This window comes from Gekko japonicus, unplaced genomic scaffold (assembly GCF_001447785.1).
Source record: "Gekko japonicus isolate JY-2015 unplaced genomic scaffold, Gekko_japonicus_V1.1 scaffold213, whole genome shotgun sequence".
In the NCBI taxonomy this organism is placed as follows: domain Eukaryota; kingdom Metazoa; phylum Chordata; class Lepidosauria; order Squamata; family Gekkonidae; genus Gekko; species Gekko japonicus.
This window is the reverse complement of record NW_015172557.1, coordinates 1-23,060: the sequence shown is the minus strand read 5'-3', so window position 1 is coordinate 23,060 and position 23,060 is coordinate 1.

Genomic DNA, 23,060 nt, shown 5'->3' with positions numbered 1-23,060 from the left:
GTGTACAGTATTCTCTGTATGCATCCTAATGTTGAGAGACCACTCATAGGACAGAAATGTTGCAAAATTATTTTAGGTTTCGAAGACTCAGTATCTCCTCTACATGGCAAACTCAGCCATAATAATTTGGCTGATTTGTCCCTAGGAAATATTTAAATTATCGTATGTATGAAGTTAGAAGTCAAATCACTACAAATGTACCTTGAAAAATCATTTTAGCACTCTCTCTGAAAAGACCCCAGGGACATTTGGCAGCTGGAAGAGAAAACAAGTGGAAGACACAGAAAGGGTAATGGCTGATAAAAGGAAAGGCTGAACAGTGAATATTATTAGCATGGGGGAAGTTGTTAAATCTAGCATCTGAAAATGAAGCAAATGCCGCAGTTGAGTCCTATGGTCTCTTACCTTGGTGTAGTGGAACCCAAGAGTATACGATGAATGCATGAAGCTACCTTATACCGAATCAGACTTTTGGTCCATCAAGGTCAGTATTGTCTACTTAGTTTGGTAGCAGCTTTCCAAGGTCCCAAGCTGAGGTCTTTCACATCACCTGCTAGTTGATGCTTTTTTTTTTACTGGAGGTGCCAGGAATTGAACCTGAGACCTGCAAGCAAAGCAGATGCTACTAGGCCTAAGCCCCTCCCTGGAGTAACTGGGTCCCAGTGTACAAGTTCTTCTCTACTCAAAAGAAAATGTGACCACCTGTTGAAAGTCTTCCTTGGTCTTCAATGCTTTTCATAAAGAGAGATGTTACTTACACTGGAATGAAATTTTACACAAATTTGAAATGCAGCAAAATTTCAGAGATCTCAAATGTTGGAAATGTTTGCTTTTCCATTTTGAACTTTTAAAAGATCTTGAGTTGCATCCTAGAACCCCACTCTACCAGTGATGGAGTTTTCTTCCATTGGAAGATTTTTCTGATGATACAGGAGGTCTCATACAGCCTTTGTACCTTTGGACAAGAATGGTCAGATTATTTACATCAGTTGCTTGATGAAACTGTGAACCAATTCTTTTATGAATTGTGAATTGTGAGTCTGAAATGTGAAAAAATGGGATATACAAGTTTTAAAAGAAATAAATAGGTTCAAAAGGCTCCAAGCTCTTACTCCAACCCCCCCCCCCAACTTGAGGATCCTGTAAAAGGAAGAAAACAAAAGTTAATGTTTTCCAATGGCCACAATACAGGGGAGAATTCTAATTGCCTATAAAATGGGGGTACATTCTCCAATCTGCCTAACATTTGGCACAGAGGCATAGAATTTCAGGCAGCTTAATCCTAATTGGCTGGAAAACAAAAATGCTACTGGTAGAAATATGTTGCCTATTAAAAACAATGAACATGAATAAAGAATGGAGGGAGGGAGAAAAGGATCTGAAAGGTAAGAAATAAAACAATTTTTTTTAAAAATTAAAGAACAGAATTAACTGAATAAGAACCAACTCAAATTTCTGCACACATCTCTAGTACTCATAGACGGCATAGCTCTCAGTATTTATTATATTATGAATTATCAATGGGTTTTTTGAGTAGTATTTCCCCTGGGTATCTTTATACATATCAAGCTACAGTTTCATAGAAAGATGCAAGTCATTTCATGTACAGCATGTATAATATACCACTTCAGCATCGGGAAGGTCAGCTCTGACAGCAGGTTCTCCCAAGAAATTGCAAGTGGAAGATCAAGGAAATGTGTACCTCTGTGCAGAAGTAATGGCACATAAATAATTCTTTGGAAGGAAAGAATTATTCCTAGGTGAGGGATTAAAACATAAAGAGACAAGAAAAGGGGGGAAGATCACAGACACCACTTGGAACTGAAAAGAAAAATACATCTTTGAAGTGGAATAGAGCGGGATTTATTCAAAATCACTAAAAAACATTGTTTAACTAAGAGCATCAGGGAAAAGTTGGAAAATATTTATTGCATCACAAACTGCCAGAGATTAAGAGCTACAGAACCATGCATTTCTAAATTGAAGAAAACAGCTGGAGGCAATGAGGCTCCCACGTACCCAGATTCCAATTAAATATCATTAAGTTACTCTGCAACAGTTGGAGTTATTTGCAAGGATGAAGCCCATAGGGTAAACAGTCAGTGGGGCAGGGGGCGACAGTGCTCAGAAATTATTCCAATTCAGATGACAGGCATTTTTAACAAAACAAATTGTTCCAATTAGAAAAAGGCAGTTGATCTATCAAGCACCTCGGGCCATCTAGCACGACAACTTATTTATGATAGAATTGCAAAGGAAACAGACGAAGAAGGATGGTCTGTTTCCCTTTCTATTAGCTGCAGTAAGGTGTGAATGAAGCAAACAGGGTAACATCCAGCTCAAATCCAGTGCTTCTCCCCCCCAGTCTTGTGATGCCACCGATTTCCATGCCCTAGCTGTTACCAAAATACTGTATGGTGGTGGTAGTGGTGGTGGTGGAGGAGGAGGAGGAGGAGGAAAGGGCTGTCAAGCTACAGCCAACTTATGGTGATCCTGTATGATTTTCAAGGCAAGAGATGTTCAGAGGTGGCTTGCCATTGCCTTCCTCTGCATAGGGACCCTGGAATTCCTTGGTGATCTCCCATCCAAGTACTAACCAGGGCTGACCCTGATTAGCTTCCAAGATCTGACAAGATTGGGCTAGCCTGGGCCAGGGATATGTTGGAGGAGGTAGCAGCAAATGGGGTGGATATAGCAGTCCAGTCACACAAGGTTCACGGTTCTCTCACTCTTTGTCCTCCCCCAGGAGTCCCTTCAAATCCAGGGAAAGTAGATTCCTACTACCTTTCTGGAGTAGTAGCCATGTGGGTTGCTGGGCTGCAGTGAGGAGGGAGAAAAGGCTGAAATCACTACCTGCTGCCTCTTCTGAAAGCACAGCTCTGCTAATGGAAGAGGCAGGAAGGCCAAATTCACCCTTTTCTCCTCCTTGCTGCTGCTGAACGCCATGTGTGTCTATTACTCCACAGAGGTCCGGCAACCCTTGGAATGAACTTTCCCAGCGTCAGAAGCAAGTGCTGCCTGGGGATGGGGGAACAGGGAAAATCTGTGACCATCAACACCTTCTGCCAACAGGTCACTGGGTCCAACCCAATGTTAGTAGTAGCTGCTGACAGCCAGAGAACGACCATTGGTACTTACCCGAGAAGGGTCCTCCTCTGAGGCTTGGAGGACATCTTGTGGGTGATTCCCATCCTTCTTCAGGGAGGCAGGACTAAGTTGAAACTTCTTCCTGTTTCCTTTGGTGGGAGTCACCCTGGCTCAGTTCAGTGCTCCACAAGCAGTAAGCTACATAAGAACTATACTTGGCAATAATACAGTTAACAAGAACAGGAAGAAACACTATAGAACCAAATAACGTTGAACAGGAAACAACCGAATCTATAATAATGATTTCTGCGCTCAGCTCTCTCTCTTCCCTCATTGCCGAAAGCAAGACAAGCAAAAACTAACTGGAAGGCGGACCAGTATGATGACCTGGGAGGGCCAAGATGTCCTCCAAGCCTCAGAGGAGAAGGACCCTTCTCGGGTAAGTACCAATGGTCATTCTCCCCTGATGCGGAGGCCATCTTGTGGGGTCTCCCAGAGCAGTAACTAATTTGAGGGTGGGAGGTCGTCATTTGTTGTAAGAACAGACTGCAAAACGCGACGACCAAAGGCCGCATCAGCCGAATCGTATACATTGGTTTTGTAATGCTTGATGAAAGTGGAGAGAGATGACCAGGTGGCCGCCTTACATATCTCTTCCACCGAAGCTGTATTACAGAATGCAGCGTTAGTTGCCGCGCTGCGTAGCAAGTGTGCTGTGATCCCCTCAGGTACCGTAAGGTTGAGACTCTTATAGGCCTCGACAATGCATGCTCTGAGTGTGGAACCAATGGCCGAGGTGGACATCTTCCTTCCGGTGCGAAGGGGAGAGATGTTTACGAACAAGGCCTCTGTCAGTCGAATTGGTGCTGTTCTCAGGATGTAGCATTTAAGAGCACGCCTGACATCCAGTGTGTGCCAGGCCCTTTCTTTTGGATGTTTGGGATTTGGAACAAAGGAGGGTAGACAGATATCTTGAGAACTGTGGAATCTGGAATGCACTTTCGGACGAAAGGATGGATCCGTTCACAATACCACTTTGTCCTTGTTGAAGATGCACACATCTTTTCTTACTGATAGAGCCCCTAATTCGGAAATTCTTCTGGCTGAGGTGATGGCAGCAGCTGAAAGAAAGCTTTTTTGAATTTTCACAGTTTCACTAGAAAAAGCACCTTGAATCTCAGAAATTTCATGGAAATGTCCTTGATAAGTTCAAACGGCTGTTTGGTCAAGGCCGAAAGGACGGTGTTAAGCTTCCATGTGGGAAATCTGTGCGCCTGCGGTGGATCCTGTAGCGTCACCCCTCTGAGAAAGCGACGAACATGAGAATGTTGTGAGATAGGAAGGCTACCATATTTAGGTAGTACTGTAGCTAGTGCTGCCGTCTGTCTTCTAAGAGTCACCGCCTTTAGGCCCAAAGAGCGCCCCTCTTGTAGAAAATCCAGGATGGACTTTATCTTGGGATGAAGAGGATCGACTTTCTTCCTCCTTGTCCAGCGTACAAATGCCTTCCACGTGACGTTGTATATACGAGAAGTGGACTGTTTCCGGGAGTCTAGAATAGTTTTAACTACGGATGGGCTGTACCCCAGTTTTTTGAGTTTGACCCGCTCAACCTCCATGCGGTCAAGCAGTACCAGACCGGATTGGGATGCTTGATTGGTCCTTGAGTCAGCATGTCTTCGGATACCGGAAGGAACAGAGGAGGTGACACTGCTAGTTCCTGCAGAGACATGAACCATGGCTGTCGAGGCCAATAAGGTGCCACCACTATTACCTCTGCTTGGAGTAGCCGGATTCTCCGGAGAAGGCGCAGAATAACTGGTAAGGGAGGAAACGCATAAAGCAGTCCTGCTGGCCACAGTGACAGCAGAGCGTCGGTGGCTTCCGCCGATGGATGAAAGAATCTGGTGTAGAATCTGTCCAGTTGATGGTTTGTCGCGGATGCGAAGAGATCTACCTTGGGGACCCCTAGCTTCGCCGCAATCAGGGAAAATAGAGTCCTGTTCAGCGACCATTCGCCCTCCTGCATTGTTTGGCGACTCAGCCAATCTGCTCGTGTATTGGTTACTCCCCTGATGTGTTCGGCATGAAGGGACAGCAACCTGTGTTCCGACCACTTCAGGAGTAGAGTTGCCTCTCGCCGCAGGGACGTCGAGGTGAATCCCCCTTGTTTGTTTAGGTAGGCCATGGCCGACATGTTGTCCATCCTTACTAGCACATGTCGTCTTGACAGGTGAGGGTAGAAGTGTTGTAGGGCCAGGCGGATGGCCCGTAGTTCCAGGAAGTTGATTGGAAGTTTTTCCTCTGTGGTGGACCACGAGCCCTGGATGGGATGTTGATGTAAGGTCGCTCCCCATCCAGACAGGCTGGTGTCTGTGAAAATTTGAACCTGGTCCGATTTCCAGAATGACTTGCCCTGCGTGAGGTTGGAGATTTTGGTCCACCATCGTAGGCTTGCTTTTACTTGAAGTGGAACCCTCAGGGAGAATTCCATCCGTAACGCGATGGAATGTTGGTAAGGGCGAAGAAGCTGTTGTAATGGTCTGGAATAGAACCTGCCCCACTGCAGAGCCTCGAATGCCGCCACCATCAGCCCCCCTAGGCGAGTTAGAAGGGACAGAGACGAGGTTCTGGCTTGGATGACTTGAGATGCCAAGGATTTGATTTTCTTGGCTTTTTCCATGGGGAGGTAGACCTTCGCAGTTGCGGTATCCAGAATCATTCCCAAATGACAGAGCTTCTGATTTGGGATCAGGGAACTTTTGGACATGTTGACTACGAGTCCAAAGTCCTGGAGGAACTGAATAGTCGTAGTCGTGTCCTTTTGCGATGGGTTCCTCGTTGGCGATCTGATCAAAATATCATCCAGAAATGGGTGGACGTGAATGCCCCTTTCTCTCAAGTGTACAATAGGGTGCACCAGAATCTTTGAAAATACCCGAGGGGCCGAGGAGAGGCCAAAGGGCAGGGCCCTGAATTGATAGTGGCGTTCTTCTACACAGAAACGAAGAAACTGATGATGATTGAGGGCAATCGGGACGTGTAGATATGCTTTCATCAGATCTATGGAAGAGAGGTATTCTCCTGGTTTTAGGGCTTCCATGATGGATCTCAGAGTTTCCATGCGGAAGTGTCTTAATTCCACAAATTTGTTCACATATTTTAAATCTAAGATGGCCCTCCAGTCCCCATTCTTTTTGGGGACTGTGAAGAAGATCGAGTATACCCCTTTTCCCTGATCTGATATTGGTACCGGTTCTATAGCGCGAATTAGAAGGAGGTGATTTATCGCTTCCTTGGTTCTGTGTATCTTCTCCTGGCTCTTGTGAGCCGGTGAGATCAGGAAGTGTGCAGGAGGTATTGCCCGAAATTCTATCTTGTATCCCTCTGAAATAATCTCCTGTATCCACGCATCTGGTTGGGAGGCCAGCCAAGTGTGCTTGAAATAAGAACATAAGAACATAAGAGATGCCAATGTTGGATCAGGACAAGGCCCTACCAGTCCAACACTCTGTATCACACAGTGGCCAGAAATACCAGTGCCATCAGGAGGTCCACCAGTGGGGCCAGGACATTAGAAGCCATCCCACTGTTGACCCCCCCAAGCACCAAGATGACAGAGCATCACTTGCCCCAGAGTCCCTATCTATACCTTGTGGCTAATAGCCACTGATGGACCTCTGCTCCATACGCTTATCTAATTCCCTTTTGAAGCCGCCCATGCTTGTAGCTGCCACCACTTCCTGTGGCAGTGAATTCCAAGTGTTAATCACTCTTTGGGTGAAGAAGTTTGTTAATCACTCTTTGGGTGAAATAAGATAGCCTCCCCCCCACTGGTGGGTATAGGGAGTCATGCTTTGTTGATTTGAGACCCTTCTCCTTTTTCTGGTCTGCCGCCAGAGCCTCTGGAGAATCTGTTTGTATTGGGTCCCCCTCTCCGAAAGGACTGTCTGTTATTGGACCAGGATTGACGTCAGGTCGAAATCTCTGGGTATAAGTATAGGGGCGAAAGGAAGAAGAGGCTTGTTGTCTCCGATCCCCAGGTCGCACCAATTTTGGCATTGCCTTCTTTTTGTCACGGGTCTCCACTAAAATTTCGTCTAAGGAGTCCCCCAATAATTTGTTCCCTTGGAAAGGATAGGCAGAGACTATGGATTTAGAGTGATAGTCAGCTGACCATGACCTCAGCCAAACGGTGCGTCTGGCTACTGCAGATGATGCCATAGCCCTAGAGCTAAAAACCATGGCGTCCACAGTGGCATCTGCTGTATAGGAGAGGGCTTGAAGCACTCTGTTTGCACCTTCCAACAGCCTATGGTTATTTTCGGGAAGCAATTGAATCAATTTCCTCATCCAAACTATGGATGCTCTCGAAACAGTGGATGCAGCCACTGAGGCCTTGATTACCAGGGCATTTGCTTCGTGAGCCCTTTTTAGAGCGTGGTCTGCTCTTTTATCTAGATTGTTTTTTAACATACCGTGACCGTCTTCAGAAAGGAGACCGGAGGATTGTAATGCTGCCACAGGTGCATCCACAGCCGGGATCTGTAATAAATCTGAGACAGAAGGAGTTATAGGGTAAAGTCTCCTAATGGTCCCTGGGACTGGTCTGCTGGATAATGGCTTGGACCATTCTGCCTTGATTTTTCTCATGTAAAAATCTGGAAAAGGAAAGGCAGTCTCCAAATAATCCTCAGGGGGAAACATCTCATCGGTAATCTCTGAGGTTTCAGCCTGCTCTTGAGATTTTTGTGTATTACTCCCTGTTTTTAAGAGGGACTGGATTTTAAGAGCTGACAAGGTTTTAGTCAGCAGGTACTGAAGATCCTCTGGCTTAAAAAAGCGGAAGGACTTCTCCTTAGGAATGGGAGTTTTTGTTGTAAGGTCTCCCTCAACATCTGAGTTGGAAGAAAATTCCCCTTCCTCCCTCTCGCTCTTGGGCTGAGATGGGATGATCTCGTCGTCTTCCACCTCATCTTCCCTTAGGCTTCTATCTTTTCCCAAGTGAGGCCGGCTGTCTTTAGGGCCCTGGGGGAATCGTTTCCTAGAGGCCTTGGTGGGCCACTTTCCTGGGCCTTTTGGTTCCCGATGTGGAGGTGAAGGGGAGCGAGATGGAGGAGATCTGGGAAGACTACGTGAATGGAAATGGTCGAGCCCGCCCCTTCCATAAAAATTAGCTATTTCCTCCCTCATCGCTCTCCTAAAAAAGGCAATTGCATCCGGGGAGATGGGGGGTTACCGCTCCTGCAGTCCATCATCCCGGCGTCCAGAAACACAGGCTCGTTATATGGAGGAAGGGTTTGTGCGGCCCCGCTATGGGTAGAGGACCCGGGGTGCTTGGTTTGCGGGTTTGGGCACTGTTGGCCATCCCCGTCTTGTAAATAGATGCGGCTATCGGGCATTAAAATGGCCGCTGCCACTGATGCGGGCTTGTTGGAGGCGCGCATAGTTTTGGCATGCTTAGCCTCGGCGCCGTCTTCTCACTCTGTCCCAGGCGATGGAGCGATCCTTTTTCTGGCGCCTCGGCCGCTATGCGATTGCCCGTCGGTTTCGCTTTCTGGTGCCGAGAGAAAGCCGTCGTTCTCTCCCTTGTGTGCCATAGCTGGCTCCGAAGCAAAGGGCCTCCGTTTGAAAAGGGCTATTCGTAATTTATTGCTCAGCGGGAGGTAAAGGGCCTCCGTTTGAAAAGGGCTATTAGTAATTTATTGCCCAGCGGGAGGCAGGGAGGGTAGAGAGGAGGAGACGAGCTTTTTTTTTTTTGTATAGAAAGGTAAACAAGGTAGGATTGAAGAAGTGGAAGTCAAAGGAAGAACTTTAGAAGGTTGTAAGTAGCGAAAGAATAGAAGATGTTAGCAGAGCTAACCCTATGCTGCTCTCCCTACTGAGGCAGGAAAAGAACTGAGCCAGGGTGACTCCCACCAAAGGAAACAGGAAGACGTTTCAACTTAGTCCTGCCTCCCTGAAGAAGGATGGGAATCACCCACAAGATGGCCTCCGCCTCAGGGGAGAATGTAGGACTTTCATCTGTCTATGAGAGGTGGATGATATTTGTGTGTACATATAAGTATACGTGCAGGCATAGGTATGAAATGTCTCCTTTACGTTTCATCTGAGACAGAGGATTGAGCAGGCAACTAGTGGCAGTAATGGACTACATGATGGTGGAAAGTGCCACCAAGTCACAGCTAGGGTTGCCAAAACCACCACCCCCGGGTTGGCAGGGGTTCCCCACTTTTGGGGGGGTTCTACCCACTGCCAGCCAGCTGGCCGACAGGGGAAGCCCCACCCCCAAGCCCCAACACCCGCAGCCACCCCTCTCCCTTCTCCCTGCACTATCCTTGGCATTTCCCGCGCGTCCGATCTCCAAGCAGAGATCAGGTGTGCGAAGCCTTCCAGCTCCCTGCACTTAAAGGGGCCCCTTTAAGTGTAAGGATCTGGCATTTCCCCACGCACCCATTGGGCGGGGGGGGGGCAGATGTCCCCAACATACCATCATCACATCGGGGATGCCCTACCCCCTCCAGGAACGCCCCCCAAAGTCCCCCGCTGGGGGCTAAAATGAACTTGGCAACCCTAGTCACAGCTGATTTATGGCAACCCCGTAGGGTTTTCAAGGTAGAGACAAACAGAGATGGTTTGCCATTGCCTGTCTCTTCATAGCAACTCTGGACTTCCTTTGTCCACCCAGGTCAGGGCTAGATAAAAAATGATAAACTGGAGAAGCCATAAAGATTGGGCCTTTTCAGTTGTGGCCCCTGACCATTGCAAAGCTCTTGTCCCGATTCTTTGTCTGGTGCTAAATGACTGTGTACTGCACAAACCCGCACCAAAGTTAACAAAAAGAGACTTCAACACAAAGGTAATTCAACACATGTAATCCATCATAGGAAAATACAGAAGTCCACAATATCCCAAAGGGAAAGAACAAAGTCCAGAATATAAATTTCTCAAAGGGAAACAATGAAGTCTGGAATAAATATCAACACTTTTCCTAGGTCTTGTTCAGTATTTCGGACTTCTGGTCCTTCCTCAGGAACAAAAAGCCACTAAAGGAAGTCTCATTGCAATTTCTTAACAGGCAAACTTTATTCAGTTTCTATATGGGCCAGGTCTCCTAAGCTTTAGAAAGCACCTACCAAGGTTGCTATTATGTAAGTTGGACCAAACATGTTTGAATCTTGGTTTTTAGGGTGATGTTTTATTGTTGTTTTTTTAAAATGTCGATTTGTGCTGTATTTGTCTTTGTATGATTATTTCATTTTTAATTATTGGTGGCACTGTTGTTTTATCTGGAAAACTGCTTGGGGCAAATCTTTCTGGAGAGGTACCATAAAATGGTTTCAAATAAATATGTTCCATTAACTGCTGATCTGTGGTATGCTGGCTACTTTTAAAATTTATTTTAATTGCTGCTAGTGGATGTTTTCCCTTAGCTGATATTGGGTTGGATCTCCCAGATCCATTCTTCTAACAGTGGTGACGTCCCCTTATGCAAGATGGCTGACACAAGAGGCTCAAAGAGCCTGTTGCATCAGAGAGGGGAAGGTGCCGCCATTAGAGGATCATAAGATGAGCCTTGTTGGATCAGACCAGTAGGCCCATCTATTCCATCATCCTGATTCACACAATGGTCAACTGGTTGTCCTGGAGGGCCAACAAACAGGGCATATAGGCCAAAGAATGCATCAGTGAAATCCTATCCTTGGTAATTCGTTTCATTGCTAGTTTTTCCTGTTTTGTTAGCTACCTTAGGAGTCATATGACCAAGAGGCAGGTCGGAGACTTTTGAAACAAATAAATAATGAACTCATCTGTCCTGGGAGCAGGTAACAGAATGCCCAAGTAATAGAAAGGTTTTGCTGGAGACAGGATTCTCAAAAAGAGGCTTGAAGGATCAAGCTGTCAAATGCTTGCATTCTTGAAGGTTGTTTGGGTACTATTTACAAAAACCTGAAATATATCCTCTTGGTGGATATACATAATTCAGAGGGCCGAGTACCATAAGAGATTGCTTTTATCCATTTATTGTTAGTGCTGCCAAAGGTTATAAAACCATAAAAGGCAAACAGGGCATGAAGGACAGTTTTGCGAGGGATGTATTCATAATTTAAAGAAGTTTTGTAGCAGTGATTTTCCAGGCAACTCGGAATACTTCTGACAATTGGTGAGAGAGACTATTCTCAACTGCATACTTAACTATAAAGATCATTTAGCATTCATCCCAAGGCTTATTGTTAATGTCACATAGGATTATGCACTGAATGCAACATCTTAAGCCTTATTTACATGTAAAGTGAAAGCCACTGAAGTTTGGCTTGTGCTGTGGCTGTTCAAAGGGATTCTAAAACCAGGTTCTGCTGTTTTTATGTTCCTTCTTAAGAGATGCTTTGGCAAGTAGGAATTTTTGGACAAAGCCCACACTCCATTGGCAAGAGGCATTACTATGAATGAAGACAAGACAGAATAAGAATTATTAATATGTACTTCAAAAATGTATAGCTTGCATTTCCATTGTTTAGATCTTGTTTAGGTAGTTAAAATAATGTAAAATGTCAACCACAAAGGAAATTAGACACCCTCCCCCAAGTTAATTACACATACTCAGGGGTCATTTGGGGGGGGACGCGGGGGGATGCCATCCCCCCGGGTGAGGTGCGAGAGGGCGGGGCCTGGAGCTCCCTGCTGGTGCCCGCTGGAGGTCGCCGCCGGCTGTGGGGAGGACACACTTCCGGTGATGTCAGGGTGTGTGGCATATGCTAATGAGTTATGCTAATGAGTCCCCCTAGCTCTTTTTCTATGAAATGACCCCTGCACATACTAAAAATTAATACATAGGTAGGGGCTAATAAACAGCTGCTGAAGGTTTGGGTGAAGAGGATGCACATAGCCTGATATCTGAATGATTACAGAAGTGCCAGATGAATTGTCATAGGGCGTCCATAATCGGGGTGCCACCACAGAGAAGGTTCTGTCATGGTAGGGCAGCCACCTCCAGGTGGTAGCCAGAGATCTCCTGGAATTGCAGCTGATATGCAGACAACAGAGATCAGTTCCCCTGGAGAAGATGGCTACTTTGGAGGGTGGACTCTATTGCATTATACCCTACTGGAGTCCCTCTCCTGCAAACTTGACTTCCCTACGCTTTTCTCCCAGATCTCCAGGAATTGCCCAACCCAAAGCCGGCAGCCCTGTGTGTTGGGAAAACAGCAGAAATTACCAATGACTCTTCCTGTTCACCAATTCAGTATTTAATTAAAATATTTTAAAATTCTCTCTTGCCTTAGCTTATCTTTGCTTAGGTCATTCCTGGATTCTTACAGTGAAAGGGGGGTATATGAATACATTATTTTGATTATCTTATGTTGACGTTGTTTTTGTGATCCTTTTCATTCTGCTCCATTTCACTGCTGGTGTTTCCTGAATCGTTTCCTATGTGCCATTCATATACTATAAACATGCCATTTATATGCAATTGAACAATTAATGTTGGGAAATGTGAGGCTTTATGGTACAGGGGAAAAGAAAATGCAAAAATGAAAAAGTCCTGTGGGCTCAATTCATACATGGGAGAAGCAAAATTGGAACAGAGATTTTTCAAGTCAAGCCAGTTGGGATGAGATAGTTGATCACGTGATGTGATCTTCTGAATCCAGTCTGTATCTGATTTACAGTGCTCTTTGTTCTCAGTCCTGTTGTCACTGAAGCCCTGACATTTCATGGTTGGGACTCATGTTCCCTGAGCTTTGTATCTCTTGTGAACAGTGGCCTTCGGACGCACACTCTTGATGAGCTGCCCCCGGTTGCAAATGAAAGTTCTGGGGGTGGAACCTGAACCTGGGGAGGGCAGAGCTTGCAAAGGCGAGGGACCTCAGTAGGTTATAATGCTACAGAAGCTACCCTCAAAAGGAGCCATCCCCCCCCCCCAGAGAATCTGATCTCCCTATAGGAGATCGTCTGTAATTATGAGAGATCTCCAGGCCATACCTGGAGGCTGGCAACCTTCCCCCAATTCCGGATGCTGCTGATTAGGAGAAGGCGTTGCAGAAGGAAGGAAGGAAGGAAGGAAGGAAGGAAGGAAGGAAGGAAGGAAATGTGGGTAGCTTGCAGTCCCTGATCTTTTCATTCCAGCCAGATTACTCTGCTGCTATGGAATGCACATCTCAGCAGGCATGAACAAGAATACAACTCCAGGTGATTAAAGGAGATTAAAGGTCACATGAGTTATTTAGAGAGCACAGAAACATGGTTAGATGAAAACTTTGGTTTTTAAATCTTTTTCTGTCCTTTTTCTGTTTTCCAGAACCTGTAGCTAAAATTTGTTCTTCCCCTTAACTACCAGTGCAATTCCAAGTGGAGTCACACCCATTTAAGTCCATTGACTTCACCAGATTTAAAAGAGTGTAACTCTGTTTAGGATTGCATTTCAGTAGATATCTGAATGGTTCCTATTTTGATTTATTTTCGTGTTCATGTATATGTTTCTAAATGGTGGTGTTTCTCTGCCTTTCATAGCTGTTCTTGTCCATATTGGTTTTATATAAATGTGATGTGCAGGTTTTATATGAAAAGTATATGGTATGTCTGTGTGCAATGTACATAATGCATGCTTCTAATACATAGAACAGTTTGTTGCAGCACAATGTTGAAAACACAAACATTTTTGAAAGAAAAATTGGTACCAGAAATAGTAAATGGCACAAAAATCAAGAATCACAGGTTCAATTCCCACAAGGAAGAGGCAAAAATTAAATGCAGATTTTCGGGTTGAAACAGCACAGTTGAAAACTATAAATCATCCTTGACCTTTAGGCTTCCACATTTTATGTAAGTTTCCCCCCTTCCAAACACAGCTTTGGTCTGAAGTTCATCAGGTCTAACTGCTACAGCAGAGTGAAGGAGGTATAAATTTTGACAGAATTACCTCAACAGGACTGAGTTTCTAATGCATTTTGATCTGCTCAGTGATACTTTCAAAATTGTCCCCACTGGAATTTTTCCCTAGGCTGCATTGGACACCCCCCATACACTGATTTTGTACAGAAAGCACTCTGCATATGAAATAACTCCTTTAATTCATATGCACCTTCCCACTCCATGACATGGATATGTCATAATTCCTTCCAGTCAGACATTCTGCCTGTAGTAGCCTCTGGAGTTTGGTATATCAGATGAAGCTTACCTAACCAGCTAGTGCACAGCAGACTCTGGCAGCTTCAGCAACAGGCATCTGTGTTGCTTCAGACAGGACTCACTTGGACCTACAACCTGTAACACAGAGAACTAGAACTGAGTGAGGCCCCTCCCATGCAGGCTAGATAGGGAAACAGAAACTGGTTTGTGAGGGCTCACTTAAAGGCGTAGACATATATGCCCACGTATCTGGTTGCCAGCCTCCAGATGGTGACTGGAAATCTCCTGGGATTGCAACTGATCTCCAGGCAACAGAGATCAGCTTCCTTGGAGAAAATCGTCACTTTGGAAGGTAGGCTGTATGGCATTATACCCCAGTCCTCCCCTCCCTATACCCTGCCCTCCCCAGACTCCACCCCCAAAATCTCCAGGAATTTCCCATCCTGGAGCTGGCAACCCTAACTTACATCACACTGCCCCTCCAACCTCTCCATTCCTTGTCCAGAAGATGAACAAAAGGGAGCACAACACATTTGAAAGAAACAATCTGTTCCCAATCTGGGTCTAGCATCATATTATTTCTTTCTTTGTTTGTTTGTTTTATTCTGTTTATATCCTGCCCTCCCTGCCGAGATGGGCTCAGGGCGGCTCACAAAGAATTACATAAATAATCATAAACTTACATAAATTAGTGAAATGATTAACCGGAACAGCATCTGCAGGGAGTATGAGACGACTGCATATTTAGCACTGTAGCGAGTTCTCTCGTGCTCCATAAAACTGTGAGTAAAACAGAGCATTAGGTGTTCTTAATTAAGTCGCTCAGTGTACTTTTGGGTCGTGGAGAAATGATAGACCTAATTATTACAAGGGAAATTAGAAAGGCAATACCAAGCAGTGTGCTAAATCTGTACGTACATATTGCAAAACAATAACAGTAATCATAAAAATCCACTTCCATTTGGGAAATGAATTCAAAATATTGCCAATGTGTAGAAGGCCAATTATTGGTCATTACAAAGTCTTGGATTACAAAGGAATTCAAAGGAATCCATCTCCAGCAAGGCACAATTAGCTAAGTCTGCATACCATAGTTTCAGATGATCTCAAGCAATGTAGATGCTCATGAAGTTCTTCCTAAACTCTTTTCTTAAAAGAATTTGGAGGGGATAAATAATTATGGATAAATAATTGCTTAATTTTCTTCAAAAGAAGCTGCACAACATGAGCTCCTTTTACCCTATCTTGTTGAGATTCTCAGTCAGCACAAATTCTACACATTTTTAAAGCAATTGCCAGGACTGCTGAAAATGGTGACCACAGCCATTCACGTCTGACTCCACCATTGTTAAAAATATCTCATGCTTAGCAAACAAAAAAGTGTTTATTAGCTAGTACATTTTAGAAACGTCAAAGTCTGCAGATGGCTTCTGAAAATGTTACCTTCTTGGGAAGAGGTGAAGTTTTTTCTCTAGGGTGCTGGTTCTCCACTCGGAAACTGGAGTCTCTACAGCTTTCAGATGGGACATTAACCTCAGCATCCATCATCCATATGGCAGGTGCCCAAATCTAGAGATCCATACAGCCAGCTGTTGTGCTTCTGGAATCTTCCTCCCTCCACATTTATTCCAGTTGTACCTCACTGCATGTGTCTACAGAATGGTTCACTCTTCCTGCAGCAAATGTGTTCACACAGGTGGGTAAGTATGGTTCCAGCCTTTTGTCTATTTGCTGATGGTGAAGAGTAAATTGGTTCTTGACCACCATATGAGTGGATGGCTGATTTCTCCATCAGAAACCGAGTATAATAAGTAGGTACAAGAGTGTCCTGAAGATTCTGTATGCACAATTGCTCCCAAGAGCATGAATCTGTCTGTCTCTACTACTATCCTGCAATTCTTCCTGTTTTGTTGTGATCCTGCATGATTATCTTTTCAATTTTTTTAAAAAAATAAAGAATCCCGGGGTCTTAAATTGTTTGCTTATTCCCATTTCAGTCATAAATTAATTCTCCCATTTCAGTTTAATACATTTCAGATTTTAGAATGGCATTTAACATCTTTGTGATTATAATAAACACTTTATGGTGCTATTAAATAATAAAGCATAGCTGATTGTTTTGCATATATTTAATTAGTCTAATTACCTGTAATCAAAGACTCAGTATAAATCTTCTAATCTGTTTAGCAGTGCAGTCACAGTTTTCCTTGATATTACACTATTTTCCTCTTTGATGAAGGGAATTCAGTGGTAAAGATGATGCTTGGTCCAGTTCTTGCTAACTCCTCCCCCATCAAGGACCCTGGGTGCATACTAGGCTGGAAACAAATCTTGCCATAAGCCTTGAGACCAAAACATACATTATAAAATCCTTATATGTAGCCAAATAGCAACGGCAGTAGCCTATTTCAGGTAAGGCTCATGGCCCAGGGGAATGCTCAATTTGAAATAGGCTTGCTTTTCACCTGAGAAAAGTTCCAAACATGGAACCCCATGCACATGTCTGATTTGCTGGTTTCTGTCATATAGCTTTGGTAACATGTACAAGTCATTCCAGTGGGGATGGTTATGAATTTCTCATCGCTGCTGTTTGAACCCAACACTACTATTTTGTTTTCTAAAGAAAATTAAACCCATTTCCCCCCTTATTTTCATACCATTTTCCATTTCCTCCCACTGAATTTTTCCTGCAAGATGTACATTTCCCCCCCATCCTTGCCGATGTGTCCATAAACCAACATTATGCACTACACAGTCTTATACACTATATAGACTGTATATTTTTTTTAAAAAAATACAACCTGTCCATATAATACAATCAACTACATAAAATCAACAGTGAATGATGGAAAACCAAATCTTTTGACGAAAATATAAACCAATGTACAAAGAAATAATATTCAGTCATCCCTATCAAAATGCAGATGTATCTCCAGTGCAGTAAGAATATCGGCCTTTGCTTTTCCTCTCCTACTACATGAGACATTGTTCCTGGGTTCATCCCTAGGGCTGTCCTGGGGCCGTGTTAGTCAGAAATTAACTGGGCTTTCCTAAAGGTTGCCAATTCCTGGTGATTTGTGGGGTGGAGCTTGGGAAGGTCAGAATTTGGGGAAGTGAGAGAGATCAGCAGTCGATGCATAAAGTTTACCCTCCAAAGGTGCCATTTCCTCCAGGAAATTTATCTATGTAGTCTGGAGATTAGTTGTAATTCCAGGAGAATGCCAGGTCCCACCTGGAGGTTGGCAACCTGTCTGTGGGGGCCTGATTTGGCTTGGAACCAATGCTTCCTCTAAGCTGTGGAGTCTTGTGAGCAAAAATTCTACTTTGTGAGCTACTGGCATTAAAGTTGTGAGTGAGCTATTTGGCTACTGCATAAATTAGTTTGCCCTGGAGCCCTCCTTCCTGAGCTAAGACAAAAATATGTGAGCCAGAGGCTAAAAAACTGTGATCAAGCTCACACTAACTCAGCTTAGAGGGAACACTGCTTGGGACTGCAGCACATTAGAAAAGGATGCTTAAGCTTTCCTCTCACATCATTTTCCCAACCTGAAACCAGGGGTTATTTGGGGGGGGGACGCGGGGGGACACCATCCCCCCGGGTGAGGTGCGGGAGGGCGGGGTCTGGAGCTCCCTGCTGGTGCCCGCTGGAGGTCGCCGCCGGCTGTGGGGAGGACACACTTCCGGTGATGTCAGGGTGTGTGGCATATGCTAATGAGTTATGCTAATGAGTCCCCCTAGCTCTTTTTCTACGAAATGACTCCTGCCTGAAACAACCTTGAAAAGCCATTATTTGCCCCTCCAGGGAAACTTCCATATTTTGATAGGATACAATAAGTTCCCCCAGTGGGGCAAATAGCAGCTCCCGAGGCCTTTCAGGTTAGGAATGGATGGGGAGTCCACTTGACCCGAGGATGGAGCCAGGACCAATAATCCATAGCCAGGATTTTTTTGGTTGGGGGGAGCATTTAAATTTTTAAGGGAGCAGTTAAATTACAGTTAATTAGATGAATCTGAATGCCTGTCTTTAAAGGGGGAGCCTGTTTCTAGCCCTTCCTTTCAAGGGACAAGGCAGCAAGCATATCAGTTCCAAGGATAAAATAGCTCAGAAGGCATTTAAATGCCTTTTGAGTTCCCTTCCACAGCTTAAAATGTTTCCCAAAGGCTCATGCCAATGCGTTTGAAAGACTTACCATGATCTAGGTCAGGGTTGTCGAACTCATCTGTTATAAGGGCTGGATCTGGCATAAATGAGACCTTGCTGGGCCGGGCCATGTGTGTCATAAAATGTAATGCCAGGTAGTGGAGATATAAACTTTATAAAGGACACAAACACAAAGACTTTTTTTTTTGCATAAAATAACAGCATGCTTAAAACATTAGCACTCTTGTAATATTTTGTTTATTTAACAGTATCTGATAACTGACACCTCTTGTTTTGAATTATTGCATCAAAATGTCTGTGCTGTTGCAATCTTGAGTATGTTGTTCAAGTGTGTAGCTGTAAGCTGCAAACCTACTTTTGATTTATTGACATTCACCACAGAAATCTCATACTCAGAGTTCTGAGTTTAGGACCCAGGTTAAAACGTGAAATGGCTGAGCGAGTGAGAGAGTCTGGTGAAGCAAGCTATGATGCAGCAGAACTGGAAGCAGGAGATGGCCAGTTCCACTGTGGGCCTGATAGAAGCCCTCCGGGGGCCTGATTTGGCTCCAGGCCGCATGTTTGACACCCCTGACCTAGGTGGTATACAGCAGGACTGGGCTAGCAGAAAGGGGGATTGTTAGAGATGTATTGAAGGTGCCACTCTTGAGGGCCCTTCTAAGTTTCCTTGCCCTGTGGAAGGGAACTCAAAAGACATTTAAATGCCTTCTGAGTTGCCTTTTCCCAGGTCCAATGAAGCCCCCCCCCCAATTCCATAGTGGGAGGGAGAGGGAAGCCCTATGGTAAGGCACAGCACTCTCACCTTGGCTGCTGCCAGCAGCAGGCAGCCGGGGGGGGGGGTGTTGTCTCTCCTCAAAAATAGTTTCTGTCATGGCTATTTGTGGGGCAGGGCCCCAAAATGCCCTACTGTAGCTAGGGGCCTGAATATATAATGTATTCAGGCCCTAAGTGCTGGTTTACCTTGAATTGTCCCACTATAGTTCACTACAGCCATATCTGATAAATTACTTCTGTGGCTCAGTAGAATATGAATTCATGTAAAGCTTTGGGAAACACAAGAATTACACTCAGGTCTCCCTGATCTAATTCTAACACTGTATTGCCTATACTACGCTGCCTTTTTTGTAAGAAAATTGGGAGGAATTAAAATGGTTGTTTCTGGACACCACTCAGTGCTGCATAGCCTAAGCCCACTTTGTGTTGCTGAAAGGACTAGCTCAGCAGGATTAGCTCAGCCAACTGATACGGAATGTCTGTCGCTCCCTTAGGCTTATGGCCTACTTTGACAGAATTCTTGTGTTATGAAATTCTCCCTCAGGAGCTCTCACAATGGTCCAATCTGGGCCTGGTTTTATAATGTGCCAAAGCATGGCTGCCCTTCAGTGCTTCTGTGATTATCACCAAAGTCACGCTTATAGAGTATGTTGCCAACCCATCTGGCTTTAGTGTAGTAACAATACCAAAAATTCACTCCCCAAGGAGAATTCACGACCCATTGACCCTTCTCTCTGTAGCCAACTGGAATGCAAGCCTCGGAGTCTCAAAAAAATCTGAAAGCCAAACATGTAGCAGCTTTAAAAAAAATGGGGTGGGGGAAGTTGTAGTTGTGACACAAAATTACTCACTAGGCCTGGCTCTTGAGCTGAGTGAAAAGTTTTCTAGACAAAAAAGGCTGCCTAAGAAAGTCACTGAATTGCCAGCAAGCTCTATGTATGAACAGCATACTAATGAATGTTCAATAAAATAGCTTTGATTTCTCCCGAGTCACATTTTTCTTGCTGTGTATGTCATAATATCTGTGACAGATTGCCAGGGCACAGAAAAAGGAGATCAGTGTGCTACAGCATGAGCAGAATAGGATGCTACCCTCCATGGAGTAAGAATATTGATACCCTTGACTCAGTACTATTTACTCCAAATGGCAGGAGCTCTTAGGAAAAAGTCGATCTCAGGTCTTCCCTTTTCAAAAAGAAATGACAGAGACTGAAGATACAACATTGGGCATGCACAGCATACACTGTGACTGAGCTACAACCATTCCTGGAATAACATCCAGATTGCAAGATGTCATAGTCCCGCTGTATACTGCATTGGTCAGGCCACACCTGGAGTATTGTGTGCAGTTCTGGAAGCCTCATTTCAAAAGGGATGTGGACAGAATGGAGCGGGTGCAGAGGAGAGTGACAAGGATGATCGGGGACCTGCAGACGAAGCAAAGGCTGAGGGACGTGGGATTGTTTAGCCTGGAGAAAGAAGAGGTCGAGGGGGGACATGATTGCTCTCTTGACATATTTGAAGGGCTGTCATGTAGAGGAGGGCAGGGAGCTGTTGGCAGCAGAGGATAGGACTCACAATAAAGGGGTTTAAATTAAGGGTGGGAAGGTCCCAGCTGGATCTCAGGAAAAACGTTTTTACAATAAGAGTTGTGCAACAGTGGAGTCAGCTGCCTAGGGAGGTGGTGAGTGCCCCCTCATTGATAGTCTTTAAGCAGCGTCTGGATAGAAATTTGTCAGAGATGCTCTAGGCTGGTCCTGCATTCTGCAGGGGGTTGGACTAGGTAACCTGTATGGCCCCTTCCAACTCTGTGATTCTATGACCTGCCTGGATCAGCAGATTTTCCAACATACCCAACAGGTGCCTTCTGGTTAGCAGCCTAGAGGAACCACTCCGGAGACAGTGAGATGCTTGTATGGCACAAAATGAAGTGGGCATTGGAATCACAAACCTAAGAAGCACACAAACATTCACTATTATGAAGGGATCTGAATCTACAGTAGAGCATATTTATAGCCTCCTATATAAATGGAGGGCTGCAGTGGCTCACTGGTTAAGACGCTGAACTGTAGCCCGGAAGATTGGTAGTTCGGCAGTTTGAGACCCGAGTGCCACATGACGGAGTGAGCTCCCATCTCTGGTCCCAGCTCCCACCAACCTAGCCGTTTGAAAGCAAGAAATTGCAAGTAGATAAATAGGTACCGCTTTGGTGAGAAGGTAACAGCGTTCTGTGCACCTCAGTGTCTAGTCATGTGACCACGGAAATGTCTTCGGACAGCACTGGCTCTTTGGCTTGGAAACGGAGATGAGTACTGTACCCTAGAGATTTTGGCTTGGAAACGGAGATGAGCACTTCACCCAAGATATTGATCGACTGGCTTTCAAGCAAGGGAAACCTTTACCTTTACTATATAAATGGAAGTCCTTGGCATACAAACATTGAAAGAGCCTTCAGGGGAAGAAGAGACATGGTCTTTGGGGTTGCCATCTACCTGGAAGGAAAATCTAGCCCTTTAAACAGGGGCTTAATGTGATTTAGCAGGTGATATTATTTATCTCCATGCCTTGAAAGTTCCAACTGCCAGTTTCCATATATTAAGCTCTTGTTAAAGGGATGGGCCATTTTTCCAAATCAGTTGGCAACTCTGCATATGCACAGGATCCACATGAACACATGAAGTTGCCTTATACTGAATCAGACCATTAGTCCATCAATGTCAGTACTGTCTACTATGTCTGGCAGTGGCTGTCAAAGGTTCTCAGCAGAACTCTTTCACATCACTCATACCTTTTAACTATACATGCAAGGGATTGAACCTAGGACCTTCTGTATGCTAAGCAGATGCTCTACCACTGAGCTGCAGCCCATCCCACTGTTTGTTTTTTTGCAGAAAAATGCTAGAGGTCAGAATGATCCCCACGTCCATCCAGGCCTAAGGGGGAGAAGCTCAAGAATGAGTATACAAGAAGCTGAAAGGAAGTGGCCAACTGCCTCCTCCTGTTTAGCCTGGCACCTGAAATTTGTGGGTCAGGGTTGTTGCTGAATAGCTCACAGTGAATAATGTACCATACTACTACTACTACTGCTACTAGTAAACAGGATTTCTCTTAGAGTTTGCATTCTCTAAACCCAAATTAGGCCCCCTCCCCCAGCCTGCAAGGATCCTTTAAACAGCACAGATTCCTTGAGGAAGTGCCATCCCTACAACCATGGCTATCAATCACAGTCTAACACAGGCAGTATACTGTGCCCACAACAACCTGCACTTCAGGGAATAAAGTCAGTAAATCAATTAAATGCAAATTAGAAAAATCCTCCAGCATCTGTTAAAAATGGCAGTTGAAGCCCTGATAAGTGAAGTCAACATTTATATTAGAATTATTTGCTTTCATAAAATTCAATTATAACTTATAGGAAGTCATTTCTCTTCTCTTGTCTTAAGCGGGGAGGGGACTGGGGTCCTGCACACTTTCTAAGGAAATGCTAATTAAAATTTGCATTTACTTTATGCTCAGGTTTATTTGATTGGTACATAATGAATGGGCTCACTTGAGAGTGCGCTTGTTGGGAAGAAAAGACAATGGAAGAATTTCTTGTTTGGGGATTTCTTTTGGCTGAGCAGATGTGACTGCCGGGTAAGGATGAGCAAATGTTTCCTCTTTTGCTTCTCATTATTTCAGAGCTCTGCTTTTCACGGTTGGCTTTGTAGATGCATTTGTAACATGTGTGCATGCTATATGCCTTTATATACCATTTATATGGTATTTGTACACACATTGTATGTTACTGGAACATATCTACTTATATTGTATAATACTTATGATGTATAATTGAAGCACAAAATTAAGATATTATAAAATGTGTGCATTCTCCAGGTAAGGTTGGGTGCAAGAAAATGGCATAAAA